This window comes from Engystomops pustulosus, chromosome 2 (genome assembly GCF_040894005.1).
Source record: "Engystomops pustulosus chromosome 2, aEngPut4.maternal, whole genome shotgun sequence".
Classification (NCBI taxonomy): Eukaryota; Metazoa; Chordata; class Amphibia; order Anura; family Leptodactylidae; genus Engystomops; species Engystomops pustulosus.
In genome coordinates, this window is record NC_092412.1 from 195258017 (window position 1) to 195269029 (window position 11013).

Here is an 11013-nt window from a genome sequence, read left to right on the forward strand (position 1 = left end):
TGTCACCTTCTACACTGTAATAGATTATTGTGGTGCACAGACTTAATTTATTTGGCACACGGCAGTATTATACGTGCACCAAAAAAATTAAATAATTATCATTGGCTCAAGGCGATAATAAATTAAGCTGATTGTCAGTGTTTTTTCATCAGAATCGTGTCAGTGAGCCTTATTAAATTCCCCTCAAACTCTTTATTCTTGTCTTTGCAGTAAAGCGACGCTGTGGCCAAACTGCAGGTGTGGTATATGCAGCTATTGCTTATAACATCCAGGGATCTCTAGGAGTGATATGAAAGGAACACTTATTCCCACATTCTGGGCACCAGCCCATAAAAAGGATGCCCTGGAGCTTATTACGAAAAGCCACAAAAAGCCACAAAAATGCCACGGAGGGTCTCAGTTATGAGGAAAGATTATATTTATTTAGTCTAAAAAAGAGATGACTAAGTGGGGACATGATTAATTTGTATAAATATATGAATGGTCCATAAAAAAATATGGTAGAAAGTTGTTACATATTAAGTCAAATGACAAAGGGGCCCTGTCTTTGTCTGGAGAAAACAAGGATTATCAACAGAGGAGACAAGGCTTCTTAACTGTAAGAACTGAAACTCTGTGGAATAGCCTTCCTCAAGTGCTGGTCACAGTAGGGACAGCAGAGAGCTTCAAGAAGGGCCTAGATTCCTTTTTACATCTATATAACATTGATGGTTATATATGATTATTCCCTTACATCCCTTCCTCATCTGATCCCTTCCCTTACTTGGTTCGCCATGTTCAAGTGGTATTCCCACAAAGGAAAGATTATTTAATATACTCAGGATAACAAAATAACACATTCTCTAATTCACTGTTATTAACAAAATCGAACCTCTCCATTTTTGTCCTGTTGTTTACAATTTGGTTGCCTCTGGATACGACTGTAAATCTTCTGACTATGGTTGAATTCTTCTCACGCATTCTCACGACAAGCTCACTGGTCACTCTTCTTTTCCCATTTCAATTTCTTCTGCCGGGCAGAAAAGTATGTCACGGCTGATGCCCTTGGCCGTGCCTCTGATGTTATTGGGGAAGAACCGACTCCTCGGCATATCATTCCTCCTGAGTGACTGGTTGTTGCTGCTCCAGTGGACCTTTGGCATCTTCCTCCTGGTAAGACCTACGTCCAAAAAGCTCTACGGAAGAGGATACTGCCTTGGGGTCATTGTGCACATGTGGCTGGGCACCCTGGGCACCATTTTGTGGGCTCCTGCACTTCCTTTGCCCAAAACTAGCCATCTCGTCTCAAACCTGCTGCTCTTCTTCTTCCATTGCCGATACCCAGTTGCCCATGGACTCACGTGGCTATGGATTTTATCATGGACCTTCTGCCTTCCTCTGGTAATACCTTCATCTGGGTGGTAACTGACTGGTTCTCCAAAATGTCTCATTTTGTTCCTCTGCCAGGTCTGCCGTCAGCTCCACGGCTTGCCAGTCTGTTCTTCCTCCACATCTTCTGGCTTCATTGACTTCCTCAGCACATTGGGGCACATTTCGCAATTTTTTTCATTTTGCGCTGAATTGCCCCGGGGTTTGGCGCACATGATCGGATTGTGTTGCATCGGCGCCGGCTTGCATGTAACACAAATCGGGGGGCGTGGACATTGGACAACCAGACTGATTAGGACAAACTGCGGAATTTAAAAAGCAAATTGTGTTGCAAGATCAGCACTTACATGCACCGGGAAGAAGAAGGTGAACTCCGGCGGACCTCAGCAGGAGAAGCTACACATGCAGGAAATCGGGTGCACGATCTTAGTGAATCGTGGCAGACCCAAATCCTCGCCAGACAATGCATGGCAGGGATTGCGATGGGACAGGTAAGTAAATGTGCCCCATTGTTTCAGACCAAGGGGTTCAGTTTATTTCCATGTTCTGGTGATCCCTGTGTAGTCAACTTCTAGTGAAGCTGGATTTCTTCTCTGCGTTCCATCCGCAGTCCAATGGACAAGAAGAGAGAGTTAATCAGACTCTGGGCTGTTATCTCCAGCATTTTGTATCTGCCCCTCTGGACGTCAGGACAGGCGTCTGCTCGAACCAAGACCCATGCCAACAAGAAACACAGGCCTCCTCCCATCTTCTCTCCAGGTGACAAAGTGTGGCTGTCCTCCAAATATGTCCGGCTGAAGATCCCCAGCTATAAGCTGGGTCCACGTTTCCATCCTGTGGCCTATAGGCTGTGCCTTCCTTCCACCATGCGCATCCTTCCATGTATCTCTCCTAAAACCAGTCATCCTAAACCGCTTCTCTCAACAAGTTCCTCCTCCTGCTGGCAAGGCTGACTCCACCAATGTCTTCGAGGTAAAGGAGGTTCTGGACATGAAGACGTTGAGAGGTAAGCAGTTCTTTCTTGTTGACTGTAAGGGGTTTGGGCTTGAGGAGAGGTCTTGGGAGCTCAATATCTTGGACCGTGGTTTCCAGACCAAGACCAGAGATTTCTCCAGACCAAGAAGACCCCGTATCTCGGGTTGCAGGTTCACCCGTGCTCCCCTCCGTGTCTCAGCTCCCCAGCTGTCTAACTCACCCATCCTTGTTCCTGTTGTGGCTCCGTCAGTCTGGCGCGTGGAATCTTACACTGGCCTTTTTAGGAAGTGATATAACCAAGAACAGTAATAAAACTGACTATAATAAAGTAAGGGGTTAAAAATAATCGTTATTGTGGAAAAATCACTAGGGGATTAAAACGTGAGAACTTTGTTTCATGGGAAAACTCCTTTAACTATGTACCTATGAATCTTTTGGACCCAGAGTATAATTTATTGCACGGTATTGTATGGGTTATTATTAACATAGAAATATCACTTTGTTACCAGTATTGTATCATTACTATGTACATGTTATGGAATGTAATTTACTGACAGCAATACTGCTTTTCTGTATTATTTTGTCCAAGTTGTTTTGTTACTACGTCATTTTAAGTAGTGTAATAAGTAATTCTGATACAACAAATATGCGGCTGACAAACGTTAGGCCACATGTACTTGTGTCAGTGACTGGTGAGTTAGGGTCTTTACAACCGATTGTCCACTTGTATACTCTGAAGAGTCAAACATTTCTCATTCACAGTATCGTTTGATGGCTAGAACTCACCTCCCATAAAAAAAATTGCAAACCAAGAGTACTTTTTTAAATGCAAATATTCTTAAAATACGTAAATTCCAAAATAGACAAAATGCTTTAATTTTGTCTTGAAAAATTCCCACTTCTATTCTTATCCATTTCCTTTTTTTTCTCAGCCTTTTATTATTATTAAATTGGGTTTTTTTATGCTCTTTTACTATGAATTATGATACAGGAAGTCAGGAGTTCCCCTCAGAAGACAGAGTGACTGGTAACAAACAAAGTGGTAATGAATTCATAAGGGGATTCTAGCAACTTCCCAATTGTCTCACAATTTAAATCAGCCATGTGTAGAGCACTTCAGAGCACCACTCTTGGTGATGCACCTGTTTTATATATGTATCCCTATATATATGTATGTGGATAAATAGTAGTATAAAGCAATCTATTGGTATACAGATACCTTATTTTTGCACAATAATTGGCATCATTTTGTGCTAGACTTAGGCCCCTTCTACACTGGCGTTTTTCACGCGCGTTGCATTGCACTCTGTCCCATTGTATTCAATGGGTCTTTCTTCATTTGCGTTGTTTTGCACGCGCGTGCTTGCGTTCGTTTGCACGCGCGTCAAAATCGCAGCATGCTCTATTTTTGCGATTCACGCGCATTTTTCACGCCCCATTCAAGTCTATGGGGACGTATCAAAAACGCATTGCACTCGCAAACATTGCAAGTGCAATGCGAGTGCAATGCGTTTTAAACGTAAGGGTTGCTAGGTGACCAGTATAACAGTATTTCCCCTGCTCGCGAACGATCATTTAATTAAAAAAACACAATGAAGAACAGTGAAGAATAGAATAAAAACAGTGAACACAGTGAACACAGTGAACACAGGATCATTTAAGATAAAAACACAGTGCAGAATAGATTACAGATGTTCGGCACATCTGCTTACTTGTCGGGAGATACGCGCGGAGCGGTGCGAACAAAATAGCATGTGAAGAACAATATATATGTGTGAAGAAGACATTGCAGATGTATGGAAACATCTGCAATGTGTTCTTTACACACATATATATTGTTCTTCACATGCTATTTTGTTCGCACCGCTCCGCGCGTATCTCCCGACAAGTAAGCAGATGTGCCGAACATCTGTAATCTATTCTGCACTGTGTTCTGCACTGTGTTTTTATCTTAAATGATCCTGTGTTCACTGTTTTTATTCTATTCTTCACTGTTCTTCACATCTGCTAACTTGTCGGGAGATAATATACGCGCGCGGAACAGTGAAGAATAGATCGCAGATGTTTGCAACTTATCAGAAGACATTATTTTTCAATTAAATAAAACATTTTATTCCCGAACCTTGGTCCCTTTGAAAAAGTCCCATTGACTTAAAAAAACGCGCGTGAAAAACGCACCGAAAACGCAAAAAAACGCGAACAAAAATGAAACAAAAACGCAGCAAAAACGTCAGTTTTTCACGCATTGCACCCTGACGTGAAACGCAACGCTAGTGTGCAAGAGGCCTTACTGATTACATTTTATTAATCTTTTCTGTGAGGTTTGACAATAAAACTCTAATTCTTGAATAGTTTTTCTACATCTGGCAACGGATGGATTTGTGGCTTTTTTGCAAGTTTTTTAAAATCAGCTGGTAACACTGCAGAAGTATAGACAACGGTGAACTTTGATGGGAGGTTGTTTTAGACACATAAAAAGTCACTAAAGTGCACATGGGCAGCAAAAGGTAGGAAAAAAGAAAAAAAATTAAAAATCCAAGCCAAAATAAACATGTGCCAATAGAGAATGAAGTGGTTAATGAGTTTGTTCTAGGATCGCAACGTATCAAAAGTAGTGCAAACTGCATTAGGAGTACAGCTGATCATTAAATACTGGCGATTGGTCTCCAATAATCTGGCGCACCCTGCACTTCTCGGGAAGTGTGCACCTATTTTTGTTTTGGTGCACCTTTGACCCCTTGCCACCAAAGCCACTCTTCAGCTTTCTGACAAGGTCCAATATTTCAAATCTGACATGTGTCTCTATAAGTGGGTATAACTTTGGAAAGCTCTAACATATCCGGGGGATTTTGAGATTGTTTTCTCGTGACACATTGTACTTCATGTTAGTTGAAAAAATTGGGTGATATGTTTGGTGTTTATTTGTGAAAACATAATATTTATCAAAAAAATGTTTCTACTTTTTTGAAACTTTTTTGATAAATATTGTGTTTTCATAAATGTGAAAAGTCTCTGAATGTGATATTCTCTACCCTCCTCTGGCTCTGTGTCTAGTATGGTCCCCATTCCCTCTCTTTATGGTTCCAGCTAGACTGAAAGTTCATTACTGTGGAAGCCATTCATTGGTCTTAACCACAAAAGTAATGGGGGTTGTGCAGGATCAGGGAGTCAGAGAAGAGTAAGTATCTTTATTTTAGCTCTGTCAAAAGCAGAACTTTCAAGGATATGACATTTATTGGAAGGAGCTAACCTTTGGTGCTTTTCACTCAAACTGACCTTGTTGCGTAACAGGACTACAGTGACTGCAACCACATGACCCAGTGGTTGACATTATATAGCTTTTAAGGATTTGTTTCACAGTCTGTATTGGTTTAGATACATTGGTTAGATTTTATTAGTTAGATTTATTTTTAGGAATAAATCTGCGTCCAAGTTTTGGTGAAAGACAAAAAAGGCTCAATCACTATAACACTATTCAGACTGCAGAAAAACAAGTGTGTCACAGATAAATCAGCAGGTTTTACAGAAGTCTATATTTAGGTGTCCTACTCACTGACTGAAACCTTTATATAGTATGTACTATTATACAGGTAAGACTCAGGCGATTCATGGAGAAGATGCCAGGCGTAAACTGTTAAACTGCAGCAAATTTATAATGTCTGTTGCCAAATAAAATATTTTCACATACCCTATGGCAGTGGTGGCTAACCTATGGCACTGGTGCCAGAGGTGGCACTCAGAGTCCTTTCTGTGGGCACTCAGGTCATCACCAGAGATAAGTCCAGGTATCTTCTTGCAGTCCCAGACAGCCCAGGACTTGCTGTGCACAGAGCTATTTTAAAGTGACAGCGCTACCTGGGACTACTGGAGGGGTGGGAAGGTGTGGACAGATCTGGATTATCATTGTAGCTACTGCTCCGGCCCTGACAATTCTTGTTTATGGGACCCTGGAGCAAAGCTACAATGATCATCCAAATGTCTTCTATTTTCTGCTTTATTGGTGTCCTCAGAGTGCTGGTATCAATGAACGCTGTGACAGAGAAGGGAGTATAAATCTCAAATTAAATTTCTGTGTTGACACTTTGCGATAAATAAGTGGGTCTTGGTTGTAGTTTGGGCACTCGGTCTCTAAAAGGTTCGCCTCACTGCCCTATGGGTATCAAAAGGTCTGAAATGGAATAGAGAACAGCCAACCCTCTAGCTACGCCACAGTACATGGGTACTATACAGAAACATTTGGTACATTTTATTGTAATATACACTCACCGGCCACTTTATTAGGTACACCTGTCCAACTGCTCGTTAACACGTAATTTCTAATCACATGGCGGCAACTCAGTGCATTTAGGCATGTAGACATGGTCAAGACAATCTCCTGCAGTTCAAATCGAGCATCAGTATGGGGATGAAAGGTGATTTGAGTGCCTTTGAACGTGGCATGGTTGTTGGTGCCAGAAGGGCTGGTCTGAGTATTTCAGAAACTGCTGATCTACTGGGATTTTCACGCACAACCATCTCTAGGGTTTACAGAGAATGGTCCGAAAAAGAAAAAACATTCAGTGAGTGGCAGTTCTGTGGGCGGAAATGCCTTGTTGATGCCAGAGGTCAGAGGAGAATGGGCAGACTGGTTCGAGCTGATAGAAAGGCAACAGTGACTCAAATCGCCACCCGTTACAACCAAGGTAGGCAGAAGAGCATCTCTGAACGCACAGTACGTCGAACTTTGAGGCAGATGGGCTACAGCAGCAGAAGACCATACCGGGTGCCACTCCTTTCAGCTAAGAACAGGAAACTGAGTCTACAATTTGCACAAGCTCATCGAAATTGGACAGTAGAAGATTGGAAAAACGTTGCCTGGTCGGATGAGTCTCAATTTCTGCTGCGACATTCGGATGGTAGGGTCAGAATTTGGCCTCAACAACATGAAAGCATGGATCCATTCTGCCTTGTATGAACGGTTCAGGCTGGTGGTGTCATGGTGTGGGGAATATTTTCTTGGCACTCTTTGGGCCCCTTGGTACCAATTGAGCATCGTTGCAATGCCACAGCCTACCTGAGTATTGTTGCTGACCATGTCCATCCCTTTATGGCCACAATGTACCCAACATCTGATGGCTACTTTCAGCAGGATAATGCGCCATGTCATAAAGCTGGAATCATCTCAGACTGGTTTCTTGAATATGACAATGAGTTCACTGTACTCAAATGGCCTCCACAGTCACCAGATCTCAATCCAATAGAGCATCTTTGGGATGTGGTGGAACGGGAGATTCGCATCATGGATGTGCATCCGACAAATCTGCGGCAACTGTGTGATGCCATCATGTCAATATGGACCAAAATCTCTGAGGAATGCTTCCAGCACCTTGTTGAATTTATGCCACGAAGAATTGAGGCAGTTCTGAAGGCAAAAGGGGGTCCAACCCGTTACTAGCATGGTGTACCTAATAAAGTGGCCGGTGAGTGTATATATACATTCAATTAGCATGATGTTTCAATGTAAATAAGTATAATTTCACAGAAGATTGCAGATGGCCTTCGTCAGACTGCCTATAGAACATCAGCTCACCAAGAAAAATCTTTAGTTGCTACTCCATTTCCCAATCTGTCTTACATTCACTATTGTGTAGCTTAAAGGAGTTGGCCGCTTTTTGTAATGTGTGTGTTAGTCTGAGGGGCAAAATATGATGTAATTCGCCATTAAACAGCTATAAAAGATTTATTCTACAAAGATTTCTGGAAATGTAAAGTCAGGCTCATTGTTCAGAAATGTCTTTTATCTCATCGGCTGTCATTCTTATCGATATAATAGAGGGTCATGTGATCCTAAGTGTGCTTGACCAATCAGGCTGGCAGAAAACCCTTTGAACAAGTACAAGCGATCCTCTACTTAAGGACACCCGACTTACAGACAACCCCTAGTTAAACACGGACCCCTCTCCCCACTGTGACCTCTGCTGAAGCTCTATGGATACTTTACTTTACTTCCAGGTTGCAATGATCAGCTGTAAGGTGTCTGTAATGAGGTTTTATTGATAATCCTTCATCCCTTTACAACAAAAAATGTTGAACATGCAATTGTCACTGGGACAAAAAATTTTTTTGTCTGGAACTGCAATTATAAACTATACAGTTCCGACTTACATACAAATATTATGTAAGTACCGTATATACTCGAGTATAAGCCGGCCCGAGTATAAGCCGAGACCCCTAATTTTACCAAAAACTGGGAAAACCTATTGACTTGAGTATAAGCCGAGGGTGGGAAATGCATTGGTCACAGACCCAGCCAAGTATATAGCCAGCCAGCCCCCTATAATATACAGCTTGCCCCAAGTAGTATACAGCCTGCCCCCAGTAGTATACAGCCTGCCCCCAGTAGTTTACAGCCTGCCCCCAGTAGTATACAGCCACCCCAGCCTGCCCCCAGTAGTATACAGCCACCCCAGCCTGCCCCCAGTAGTATACAGCCACCCCAGCCTGCCCCCAGTAGTATACAGCATCCCCCCAGTAGTATACAGTCAGCCCAGAATTTAAAAAAAAAACATATTTATTCACCCTCTGGTGGCCCCGATGCGCAGCGCTGCTCCTGGCTCCTCTTCTTGCTTCCGCGCCGTCTTCTGTCTTCTTTAACATCGCGTTGGGCGCCGCAACTGTTCTCCCCCGTGCGACGCCTAGTATGACGCGCCGCTGCTGACGTCATACTAGGCGCCGCATGGGAGAAGAACAATGGCGGCGCCCAGCACGATGTTAAAGAAGACAGAAGACGGCGCAGAAGCAAGAAGAGGAGCAGGGAAGCCAGAAGAGGAGCCGCGATGACATCGGGGGAGCAGCGCTGCGCATCGGGGCCACCGCAGGGTGAGTAAATAAGTTTTTTTTCTTTTTAGTCCATTTTTAATATTTTTTTTACAAGTATTGACTCATGTATAAGCCGAGGGGACGTTTTTCAGCACATTGTTTGTGCTGAAAAACTCGGCTTATACATGAGTATATACGGTAGTATGTACTATCCTAAGGTCCTGTAAGGGCATTTAGTCATGGACAGTTAGAGATCACATGACCCGCCATCTGCGGCCATTTTCTGGACAGTAATGCCAGCCAGTGAGGTAAAAGGCATTTCTGAATCAGGGGCTTTACATGTCGAAAAATTTTTATATTGGTTAAATACCTACTATCCTGCGCACCTGTACTTACACAGACAGTACAAAAAAACAAGAAGTAAAGTGGCCAACCTTTAATTTAGCCAGCTATAGAAATATATTTGTAACCACTCTAATAATTATAAAGATTTATTTATATAGCACCATAATATTCTGTAGCACTGTACAGATCACGGGGTACATGTACAAATAAAACTTTACTGAGTAATAACATAATCACAGGAAACAATAGGAATGATAGATATAATGGTCACAACTCAGAACTTTACTGTTTGGATCCTTCATACTGCAGGGGGAGGGCACAGGTCCCTTATATGAAAGTATTTCTAAAGATACTGTATAATATGTGATCGTGCATTTTTTCTACAACTTTACATTTCTTGCTAAATATTTTAATGAAAAGAGATGGAAGCAAGTCTGGTAAGTTTCCCCTTCAAGTCACTGCACCAACTCCCCAACCACCCAAACCCTACAAGCCCTTCATTTATATCCTGATGAAGTCATCTCACCTTTAAATCTTCAGAAAAGTGTTAAGTCCAGTGAACTGCTGCTTCCTTCACAGCAACACGATCTTGTCTGATAACTGTACGAATTCAGCTAAAAGCTTTTCCTGTGTTAAGAGGAAGTGAATAATTGAAGAAACGACTATTAACAGTGCAATTGCAATTGTAAAATACATAACAGGCAGTCCCCGGGTTACATACAAGATAGGTTCCGTAAGTTTGTTCTTAAGTTGAATTTGTATGTAAGTCGAAACTGTATATTTTATAATTGTAGCTCCAGACAAAATTTTTTGTGACAATTGGAGTTTCAAATTTTTTTGCTGTAATGGGACCAAAGATTAACAATAAAGCTTCGTTACAGACACCTTACAGCTGATCATTGCAGCCTGGGACTATAGTAAAGCATTCACAGAGCTTCACCAGAGGTCACAGTGGGCAGAGAGCTCTGTCTGTAACTAAGGGTCGTCTATAAGTCGGATGTCCTTAAGTAGGGGAATGTCTGCACTGGAGATACTGAGAGAACATGTACGGCAGTCATTGATGCTTCATTATGTAGAACATCACATGGGCACCCAGAAACCCCCTAGATGTGTCCTTTAATTTCAAAGGAACTACTTGTTGAAAGGGTTTTCTAACCCGGTACTTGTAGACAGCTCTAAATGTAAAACATAAAATTGTAATATATTTAACTTCAGCTATATCTCTGTCTATAGCGACATCACTCTTGTATACTGCCCTTCCAGTGATAAAGCTTCATTATAACCATTTCAAAACAAGTTTTTTTTTTGGGGGGGGGAGGGGTTGAGCTTACATTTCTCACTTCCCTCCTTTCACAAGTCGTATCTTTTTGATTTTTCCATTTACAAAGCTATATGTAGGACAAATTATAATTTCTAGTGGCACCATTTAATATTCTATGGCATGTACTGGAAGCTGAAAAAAAAAATCCAAATGCGTTTGAATTGGCAAAAGAAGTAGTTGTGCCATATTTTGTGTTTACATCTTTT

General features: G+C 42.0%; 1 protein-coding gene across 1 annotated transcript in view; it reads right to left on the reverse strand.

Annotated features, from left to right (window-relative positions):
• CD53 (CD53 molecule) overlaps positions 1-10095 on the reverse strand; it is a 36926-nt gene extending 26831 nt beyond the window's left edge. The window contains exon 1 of the mRNA XM_072133136.1: positions 10013-10095. The gene's annotated coding sequence lies outside the window, so the exon portion shown is untranslated. The remainder of the gene's footprint in view (positions 1-10012) is intronic.
• Between the last annotated feature and the right edge of the window lie 918 nt (positions 10096-11013).